Source organism: Triticum aestivum, chromosome 5B, assembly GCF_018294505.1.
Source record: "Triticum aestivum cultivar Chinese Spring chromosome 5B, IWGSC CS RefSeq v2.1, whole genome shotgun sequence".
In the NCBI taxonomy this organism is placed as follows: domain Eukaryota; kingdom Viridiplantae; phylum Streptophyta; class Magnoliopsida; order Poales; family Poaceae; genus Triticum; species Triticum aestivum.
The window spans coordinates 145,378,255-145,389,200 of NC_057807.1; positions in this window are offsets into that span (position 1 = coordinate 145,378,255).

Below are 10,946 nucleotides of genomic sequence, written 5' to 3' on the forward strand. Positions count from 1 at the left end.
TTCAGGCTTTGGTCCAGCTTTGGGCTTCTTCATGGGAGTGACAACTTGCTTGTCATTATACTTGAAGTTCCCTTTCAATCCCTTTGCCCTTTTCTTGAAACTAGTGGTCTTGTCGATCATCAACACTTTGATGCTCTTTCTTGATTTCTACCTTCGTCAATTTCAACATCACGAAGAGCTCGGGAATCGTTTTCGTCATCCCTTGCATACTATAGTTCATCACGAAGTTCCAGTAACTTGGTGATGGTGACTAGAGAACTCTGGCAATCACTATCTTATATGGAAGATTAACTCCCACTTGATTCAAGCAATTGTAGTACCCAAACAATCTGAGCACATGCTCACTGCTTGAGCTATTCTCCTCCACCTTTTAGCTATAGAACTTGTTAGAGACTTCATATCTCTCAACTCGGGTATTTGCTTGAAATATTAACTTCAAATCTTGGAACATCTCATATGGTCCATGACGTTCAAAACGTCTTTGAAGTCCCGATTCTAAGCTGTTAAGCATGGTGCACTAAACTATCAAGTAGTCATCATATTGAGCTAGCCAAACGTTCATAACATCTGCATCTGCTCTTGCAATAGGTCTGTCACCTAGCGGTGCATTAAGGACATAATTCTTCTGTGCAACAATGAGGATAAACCTCATATCATGGACCCAGTCCGTATCATTGCTACTATCATCTTTCAACTTAGTTTTCTCTGGGAACACATATAAAACACAGGGAAGCAACAACGCGAGCTATTGATCTACAACATTATTTGCAAAATACTATCAGGACTAAGTTCATGATAAATTAAAGTTCAATTAATCATATTACTTAAGAACTCCCACTTAGATAGACATCCCTCTAATCATCTAAGTGATCACATGATCCAAATCAACTAAACCATGTCCGATCATCACGTGAGATGGAGTAGTTTTCAATGGTGAACATCACTATGTTGATCATATCTAGTACTCCCTCTGTAAACTAATATAAGAACGTTTAGATCACTACTTTAGTATTCTAAACGCTCTTATATTACTTTACGGAGGGAGTATAAGATTCACACTCGACCTTTCGGTCTCTAGTGCTCCGAGGCCATATCTGCATATGCTAGGCTTGTCAAGTTTAACCTGAGTATTCTGCGTGTGTAAAACTGTCTTGCACCCATTGTATTTGAACGTAGAGCTTATCACACCCGATCATCACGTGGTGTCTTAGCACGAAGAACTTTTGCAACGGTGCTACTCAGGGAGCACTACAAAAAAACGACACATCCGTGACATTTTGGGCCGAACAAATTTTTTTTTGTCATACATATGACACTTCTATGACGATAATTGTGACAAAACCCGGTATCATCATAGATGTGGTGGGCTCCTACTTCTATGATAAAAAATCATGACAGAAAATGGGCTTTTTGTCCTGGGCGGGCCGGAGACGCAGCTGCATGACATTCTTTGGGCCGTCCATGACGGGAAAAACCATGGTAGAAGCGAGGGCGAGGAAAATTTCGGGGAATTCCCGGTTACGGTGGGCGGTCGGGGGCCGAGCGATGCGCGTTTCTCTCGTACACGTACGCGCGTGTGTGCGAGGCGCTGGCTCTAACTGTACCCGAGCGAGGTGTTGGACTCTAACTGAACCCGAGCGATTGCACTACAGGCTACGCGTTACTGAACCCGAGCGATCGATCGATGGCTGTTAACTAAACCCGATCGAGTGATTCCTTCGCTACTGCTGCTAACTGAAGCTGATCGATGCTGCCTCTCTGGATGAACACTGAGCGTTACGGGGGGGTTGGATGAATAGTGAGCGGTGGCGCTGCCTCTGGATGAACAGGACCCCGTGGTGTGGAGGGCTAGATGAATAGGACGACCCCGTGGAGGGCTGGATGAACAGTAGACGGTGGAGGGGTGGTTGAACAGTAGCCAGTGGAGTAGCGCGCGGTGGAGGCTGGATGAAAAAGAGCTCGTGGAGGCTGGAGGAGGTCGACGGTAACCCGTGGAGGCTGGAGGAGGTCGACGGTGGAGATGAACAGTATCCCGTGGAGTCCCGTTTTTGGTACGCCACACCCCTCCCAATGAACAGGACCCCCGTTTTGACCGTAGCGCTCCAACACAAGTCCGTTTCGTCCGTTTTGCAGTACGCGACACCCCTCCCGATCAACAGGACCCCCGTTTTGACAGTAGGAGGTCCGTTTCATCCGTTTTGCGGTACGCCACACCCCTCCCGATCAACAGGACCCCCGTTTCGATCGTACGAGGTCCGTTTCCTCTGTTTTGCGGTACGCCAGACCCCTCCCGATGAACAGGATCCCGTTTCGAACATGGCCGGTCGAATACAAGGTCGTTTCCTCCGTTCGGCGGTACGCCAGGCCTCGTTTCCATCACCTATTTTGTCCAAGCCCTCCCGATGAACACGATGACGCATTCCGTTTCGACCCAGCCAGTTGGCTCCCCATGAACACGACGATGACATTGTTTCTCCGTTCTGACCCAGCCATGTACACGAACCTTGGCCGTACGTATGCGCGAGTAGGCGTTCGAGACCCTGCCCGTATGTACGTACGTGGCCGTATTTTCTTTCTTGCACCCTGGCCGTTGTACATATGTGTACATGCTACGTGCGCGCCTCTACTATGACACGTGCGCGCCTCTACAACGACCAGTATGTACGTACACGTTCGCGACCAGAATGACAATGCTACATACGCTTCGACCAGGTGGGTCCCGATTGTCAGGCACTTCCTTGCGTGCGAAGATGTAGCTGGTGGGTCCCAGCAGTCAGGGGGGCGAATCGTTTTTTTTGCCCGGGCGCACTTCCTTGCATGGGAAGGTGTAGCTAGTGGGTCCCAGCTGTCAGGAGGGAAACATTTTTTCGTGAAATACGGTGGCCCATCCAGTGGGTCCCTGCTGTTAGGTGGAGGCATCATTATTTTCCGTGTAATAAGGAGGCACTTCCTTGCTGCACCCGTGGACCCAGCTGTCAGCCTCTCCATGTACAGTCCACGTCTGATGGAAGCTGTTCCTTGACCACATTGACCACGTCGTGCCGAGAGCACCAGGGAGATGGACGATGGCGAGTCCTAGGAAGGGGACGACGCGGAGCCAGGGAAGACGCGGCAGTGGATGCCCACGCATAGAGGAGTATGAGGGTTCACTGGTTCACTGCAGTGTGAGGCTGCCGTCGCCGCAGAATAACAGGGAGTGTGGGTGAGTAGAGGGATGGCCTGGCCAGCAATGGGAGTAGTAGGGGGCGGTGAGGCCTCCGCCGCATCGCAGCCGGACACGGGAGGCAGGAGCACGAGGCACGACCGGCGCTGGTTTGGGCGGCTGGAGCAAGAAGACCAAAGGTTGAAGAAGCACTATGGCCGTTGGATGGACATCGTACGGTCACTGCAGCTAGAATCATGCATATTGACTAAGTTTACAAAGCCCTCCATCCCCGTCAACTTAGTAGGCCCACAAGTCAGCCTGCCACTATACTGGGTCCCAGCTAACAGGGGGAGTATTCATTTTTTTGGGCATAATAAGGAGGCACTTCCTTGCGTGCGAAGATATAGCTGGTGGGTCCGAGCTGTCAGCGGCGGTAACGTTTTTTTCACAAAATACAGAGGCCCTTTCGGTGGGTCCCTGATGTCAGGTGGAGGAATCATTATTTTGCGCGTAATAAGGAGGCATTTCCTTGTGTGCGGCCGTGGACCCAGCTGTCGGCCTCTCCACATACAGTCCACTTCAGATGCATGTCGGTCGTTGACCATGTTGACCAGGCCGTGCCGAGAGCACCAGGGCGATGGACGGCGACGAGGCCTAGGAAGGGAACAACATGGAGGCAGGGAAGACTCGGTAGTTGTTTCCCACGCGGAGGGGAGTACGACTGTACGAGGGTTTACTGGTTTGTCTACCGTCGTCGGAGAATAACAGCAGGTGTGGGTGACTAGAGGGATGGCTAGGTCAGCGATGGGAGTACGATGGGGCGGTGAGGCCTGCGCGGCAGCATAGCCGGCCGCGGGGAGGAGGGAGCAGGTAGTCCCGCCGGCGCTTGTTTGAGCGGCTGGAGCAGGAAGAGCAGAGATTGAAGAAGCACGACAGCCGTTGGATGGACATCCAACAGTCACTGCTTGTGTGTCAACCTTTTTTTTAGGAAAGCCTCAAATCTGTGGAAAACGGCATACAGCCCATCTGCCATTATTTCTAATATTTACAGCCCATTTGCTAATTCCTAAGGTTTTTTTAGCCCATATTCTTTTTGTTAGCATTACAGCCCATGTTGTGGCCACAGTTAAAAAATGATACGAAATTTTGCATATTTCAGTGCGGTCCGAACTGTTTTTAATCCCGAAATTTCGACTCACATTCAAACTAATTTTAAAAATAAATGTATATCAATATAAAATCCAACAAATCCTCCACGCATAAAAATTAATGTATTTAAAATCTCGAAATGAAAAAAAAAAGATATTTGAAACTAATTGCCGGTTTGATGTGTTTTAAAAATGTATAGCCCATTTCTCATTACTGATGGGCCATTTTCTCGGCCAGCCGAATGAAAGCTCTCCTCGTCTTGAAAGATTGCAGCCCAACAGGCCTAACAAAGCGACTTACTTGGCAAATCACAAAAAAACTGGGCTGTGGCCGTGGACCCAGCTGTCAGCCTCTCCATGTACAGTACTCTTCCGATGGAATGTCGTTGACCATATTGACCACCGCACTGAGAGCACCAAGGCGGTGGACGATGGCGAGGCCTAGGAAGGGGATGACGCGAAGCCGGGGAAGACGCGACACTGGATGCCCACGCGGAGAGGAGTACGAGGGTTCACTGGTTCGGCTGCGGTGTGAGGCTGCCGTCGCCATAGGGCCTAGCTAGCGGTGGGAGTAGTAGGGGGCGATGAGGCCTCAACGGCAGCACAGCCGGCCACTGGAGGCAGGAGCAGGCGGTCTCCCCGGCGCTGGTTTGGGCGGCTGGTGCAAGAAGAGCAGCGATCGAAGAAGCAATAGGACCGTTCGATTCAAATCCAACGGTTACTACTGCTAGAATTGTTTGTTGACTAAGTTGACAAGCCCTGCATACGCGTCAACTTAGTAGGCCCACAGGTCAGCCTCCCAACCGGTGCGCCCCAGAAGTCAGTGGAAGGAATCATTTTTTTCGCGTAATAAGGAGGCAGTCGATTGCGTGCGGCCAGGCCAGCGGAGGGAGTAGGGTGGGTTGGGGAAGCCTGCGTGGCATCACAACGGGCCACAAGAGGAGGGAGAAGGCAGTCCCGCCGGCACTAGTTTAGGCGGCTGGAGCAGGAAGGTCAGAGATTGAAGAAGCACATCGGCCGTTGGATGGACATCCAACAGTCACTACTGCTAGAATCGTGTGTTCACTGACAAAGCCTTGCGTAAACAAGTCAGCCTCGAAATATGTGGCGTGTACAGCCCATTTGCTATTATTTTTATAATTTTTACTCATTTTCTAATTCATATGCAATTTATTGTAGCCCGTTTTCCATTTTTAGAACTGCTGGCCATTTTCTGGTCAGTACCAGGGTCAAAAAATTAACTAAATATGTGGGAAATTTTGAAAATTCGCAATTTTTTGCTTGGGAACAAAATATTCTTAATCCAAAAATTAATAGCCGTACTAAAACAAATTTAAAAATAAATTAGTACTATGTCATGTTAAATCCAATGAAATACGTATAAGATATCAGTAAAGAACAAAAACAAAAAAAGAAACTAATATCCCATTTGCTATAATTTTTTTGGAATTTTCAACCCCTTTTGATAGTACTTTTAACAGACATTGACCATACTCTTTGGCCAGGCCAAAATGCATCCCTCCTCATCTTAAAAGATTTGCAGCCCAGTAATTCGGAGAAAACAAATAGGCCTAGCTTGGGTATTCTTCAAAAATAAATATTGGGCTACCTATTTTCCCAAAGAACTGGTGCATGAGCATTTAGCTTTATTTATTTATTTACTTATTTATGTTTAGGGGACCATGAGCATGTACCTGGGCCGGATTCATGTGAGAGCCTCCCTTGCAGTTAATTATGGGCTTCTCTATTGGGCCTTCAGCAGTGGGCTGCATGTTATCAACAAGTGGAAAATGTGTTCCGTACGAAAAATAGTATGAGCTACGTACGGTACGGGGCACTAAAGGATCGAACCGTGCAATGACTTCCAAAACATTGTGTTTGTCGTTCTAAAAACAGATTTATTCAGCCAACAGACGAAATATATTACTAATTATACATTGAAAACAGCAACAGCAGCAACCAGGGCTGGGGGTGCAACAGAAGCAGTAAGCAGGCCCGAAGAGTGAAGACGCAGCTCTCTCTTCCAAACCAAACATCAGCCATCATTACAAAAGGGCTACCAAAAAAGAACAAGTGTATGCATCAAACTAAATAAAGATCCTACTACACCAAGTGTACGCATCTAACTAACTAGCTCAGTTAGATGTTACTATTTATTAAGTTGTGGAGATTGGCTAATGGCTTGAACCAGATGGGTGCCTGACGGGGGAAACTCCAGCCAGCAGGTTGAAGTCTGATACTTGCGTCCCTCTCTCCTACTTTGGGTTGTAGAGCGTGGCGGCACATATCAGGGTATGGTGCATGCAGAGACGCATGGTACACTATGTACACACATTTTTGCCTGATGAATGAAACCGCGCTGCCATCACGATCCTTGTTGTCGGTTATCTCCTGGTTAATCGGATAATTCAGTCCGACAAACAGAGAGCGTGTACCAAGGCTACTTACCAGCCCCCAGTCAAAAATTCCTGAAGTCCCAGAGAAGCTGGGATCATGCTCAAAGACCTTGCAGTGACTGTGATTGTATTCCGCGAAACAACACGTCCGGTACGTGCGAACAATCATCAATCTTTCGTCGCCGTCTGATCGAGCCAGGAACCACCTGCAACTGCCATGCCGCTTTTCTTTGAAAGGTTCTGGGATTAGGAAGGGTAGGGACACCAGGCGGCCTACAACATCATATAAAGTTGGAGTCAAATAAAAAAGGGCTCTTGATTTAGTCAATCTTAAGAACAACATGTTATGAGCATGAATATTTTTTAAATAAATGTTGACAGTAATATAAGCAAGCCATCATGATATCATAGGAAAGTAACATACTGCTGTAACAGCAGTTTGTAGCGATGACTGGAGTAGGCCAGTAATACGTCCAACCATAGAAGGAGTCGACAGCGTAAATGAAGTCCTTGTGTTCAATGGCATCAGAGAACCATGGAGGATGTATGATCCTGCGATGGACGTGCAGATTTATCCACTTACCGCAGTGACATGTCAGATAGGCGAGACCGCGGTTGAAGAAAGCAATTATCCTGAAGTCTTTATAATTCGCAGATCTTGTGGGCACTTGGCAGATTACAACCTTGAGCAAATCAAACTTGGTATCATGTTGGCTACTGTAAGATTCCGAGTATTCTGGGCCGCGGTGCCAAAGCGGTGCAGTGTTAATCGAAGGAAGGGGGGTCAATTGCCGGGTGTAGACCTCCATGAGCATCTAGCTGCCGCGACCGTCGACGAGCACCATCCAAGACGTGTTCATGCCGACCTAGTACATACCGTTAATGTAGTTGAGGCTGACGGGGATCGGATCGCAGTCAAGGGAGTTGATGCTCGCCACCCTATGATCATTATGATGCAAGACACGTGTTTCTAAAGATTAGGCGGCATCAGCAAGCAAGGAGCTGGCTTAAAAAGCTCTGGCCTGAGGGCTTTGAGTAAATGGTACAGCCCCGACGAGCACGCGGCGAGCGGCATGGTACTGAGATTGTCCACATGCGAAACAATGAGCCTGATTACCTCTGTGGGGAGCGAATTCCAGCCACTCTTTCGGCGGACGCTGCTCGGTTCTGCCATTGTTAGTGCTTGGGTTTCGGACAAGGGGGGAGGCGCCTTAGCGGGGATGGAAGATTGGACGAGATTATGTGCGGACAAAGATGGAGAAGCAAATATGTGCTGCGGGAAGTGGACAGGTGATGATGACTACAGCACGCCGCTTGACTTACAAGACACATACCAGCAGCGTAGGGTCATATCGATGCCAGACGACTTGCTTGAGTGATCACAGTACTGGTACTCCCTACAGTACTATGCCCTAACTTGCTTGAGTAGAGTAGTAGAGTAGGACTCTGCTCTACTACTAGCACCAGAGGAGTAGTATATTCTAATCTAAAATAGTTACAAACTTCAATGCCCGAGCGTGGAACGACTACGAACCATGCTCAAAGACCGTGTCTACATGGTGTTTGGACTTATATGCAAAAAAATATCAAGATGCCCGTGAATTGCACGGCACACCATCATCACCAACTCGGTTTTTTCTCTACTCCTACTCCTATAAAAGACTCAGTTGGTGCTGATGGAGGCGAGGAGGCTTGTTCAGCCGGGCATGCAGCGGACGGCACAGCACTATTCGATTTGTTATAAAAAACAAAGAAGAGTAGTAGAGATAGAGACTTAGGGAGGAGCACGAGGTTGTGGGAGATAAGGATGAATGAGGCAAGGCCTTATCTGTAAATGTGGAGAGAGGTGCGGGTATCTTTTGTAAAATTGTCATAGTTGGCTTTCTATCCGTCAGATATAGATCGGACAGTCTATATTACAAGATGGCAGGCATACCATCATCACCAACTCGGTTTTCTATAAGAGTAGATATAGATAGATAGAGACTAGGGAGTACTAGTAGGGAAACCATCTACTGCTTCGTGTGCTACTCCTGCGCTCCATTCGGCGGCCACAACGTCCCCTACAACCACTCCCTCATGCGGTCCATTCGGCGGGCGCTGTTGAAATTTGGGGAGCGCACTCTCGCGACTGCTGGCAGCCACGACTTCACCGACGACGACTTCTTCCCCGACCTTGGCAACCTCTTCCTCAACGACATGGGCGACAACCTCAATGCCAACGGTGCTGCTCCCATTACACCGTATGTGTTTCTGTCCTTCCTGTTCGAAATCGTGGTAGAATTCATGTTTCTACTCTGTATCCTACTACTATGCTAGTCCACATGATTAGTTTCATCTCTGTTATAGCCGTCATGATTTATTTTGTGCTTATTCGGACTAAATCTCGTAGTAACTTGCTCATATATTCAACTGGCGCAACATCCCCTACAGCCACTCCCGTTTCATGGACGGCCTGGTCGATGCCTCCAAGGAGCCCTTTGTCCACTACTATGAGTGCCCGATGCCGTTTTGGGGCTCGCCCGCGGACATGGTGCATCACCTCACGGATGCGTGCAGCGGTCACTGCTGGCCCTTGGCGGAGAACATCAAGTACGAGATGTGCTACCCGTTCACCATGCCGGAGTCGCTGGAGGATCACCGCCGCCTGCTAGTCTCGGAGGAGGATGGCAGCGTCTTCCTCTAGATCGTGGGCACCGGCGAGGCCCGCACAGGCCACCGCCCCGTCTCTGTAGTGTGCATCAGGGGCGACGCTGCTGACGCTGACACTGACACGAGGCCGATGTACGGGTGCGTGGTTAGTGTTACTACCCCTCCGAGTCATGTGGGCAGCGACACCGGCCTCATCGAACAGACTTGGACTCTGGGGAGCTGGGACTATCCCACCAATGTGGACTTGGAAAACCCATGGCATCCTTTACCCGCCGACGCGGTGCATGGGGACTCCAAGTAGGTTCACCTGGACATACGCATTATCAAGTTAAATGTTGATCATTAGTCTTCGCTCAATGTAATCCGTTGTCTAAGCATGTCGATACTTCCATGCAGGATCTTGCTCTATTGGAGTATCGCGCATGAATAAAAGTGTATCCGTTTATGGTTTAGTCTAGAATCTTCCATGTATGAATTTTTACTACAGTATTGGTGAAAGACTTACGATGAACCATTTCTTACATCTCCTCTGACCCCTTGCAAGCCATCCTGATTTAATCCCTCCGTCTAGGTGTATAAGGGCATGGTTAATATTACTTAATAGTATAGCCAACTATTGACTATAAGAAAGTGCCATGTCATTTGTAGCCAACATGTATAACAATCGATACTCAAAAACTAATTCTTAGAGATCATTTCTTCCAAAGCATAATAAGTGTTATTTCTTCACTAGTTTTGGATGCAGGTTGAACAGTTGAACGCTTTTGTTTGCAAAAGATACCTTTTTATCTATTTCACCCAGATGTTTGTGAGCTCTAAAGATGAAATAATATCCGAAGAAACCTATTGATACCCGTTACACATGAGATGACCCCCACATCCTTTGTCAAAATAAACAACTCCCCGATCAATGCATTTCACTCTTCGGTGCAACGCACGGACACCTTACTACTATAGATTAGTACGACCAAAAATTGAACTAACATTATATATAGTACGATAAATGTTGTGCATGTCACCTAAAATTATATCATTCAAAACTATGTTCAAATACAAATCCAACGATATAGTTTTTGTTGACATGTACTAACATTTTGTCAGTTAAATCTTCAGTCAAATTCAATGGGGGACTAATAAACCACGACCGATGTAGTACAAGTGTAGAGGGCGGCGCTGCACGGGAGTCTCACCTCTCACCCCGCTCGTGGCGTGGCAGTAAAGTCATCATATCACAACACCCAACCACTCCCAGTAATAAGTGGTCTGGTAAAATAAACGGACAAGCAACCATCACATCCCTCCATCTTTTTTGCATTTCATCTCTCTGCATTTACTTTCTCCGGTTCATCTCGCACACTCGATCCCTAGCTACTACTCCTAGGGCCAGTTCTTTTGGCGGCTTCCCCAACTTTTCCCATAAGACTAGTCACAGTGGAGATTAACAATAAGGCGCCTCACTCATTTATTTGGGCTTCTAAACTACTACTCCGTCCTGGTTTATTCCTCACCATTGTAATTTATGCTAAATTTTGACCAAAGATTTAACTGATAAAATGTTACTCCCTCCGTTTAGGTGTGTAAGTCATCTTACAAAAACCAAATAAT